A 520-nucleotide genomic window follows, 5' to 3' on the forward strand; every position below is an offset into this window, starting at 1 on the left:
CCAAAAACTGCAAAAAAAAAAAAAAAAGTAAAGTTCTTGATTACCAACATTCAAAGAGTTTTAAAAACCAATTATGATTTTGCTGTTATGTAGTCTGTGCAAATTTTTTGACTAATATGTAGGTTAGACATAGTTTGAACTCATTTGTTGGACATCTTATTTTAAAAATCAAGAGCAAATATACTTTTAAAATACCAGGAAGATCATTTATTAAACAGATGGAAAACTAAAGCAAAGGAAATTTAAACCACAGAATTCAACTCCTTTTTACAAATGTGCTCTGTTGCTATTGCAAGGATACACACACACACCGGCCAGGTACTCTCTGGAGGAAGTTCTGGCTACAATAGTTAGATTAGATGATAAGCAAAGTTTATGACAATTATTTTATTGAAAGGGAGTGACCCAAAGCTCATGTACTTGATGATGATTCAGCATACTTTACTTCCTTGGTAGAAGTTTAACACACCTATGTAAGTTTCTCTTCTTAAAGAGTTATTTGGTTGTCCAATACTGAAGG

This window comes from Otolemur garnettii, unplaced genomic scaffold, assembly GCF_000181295.1.
Source record: "Otolemur garnettii isolate 467f Iridium unplaced genomic scaffold, OtoGar3 scaffold00037, whole genome shotgun sequence".
In the NCBI taxonomy this organism is placed as follows: Eukaryota; Metazoa; Chordata; class Mammalia; order Primates; family Galagidae; genus Otolemur; species Otolemur garnettii.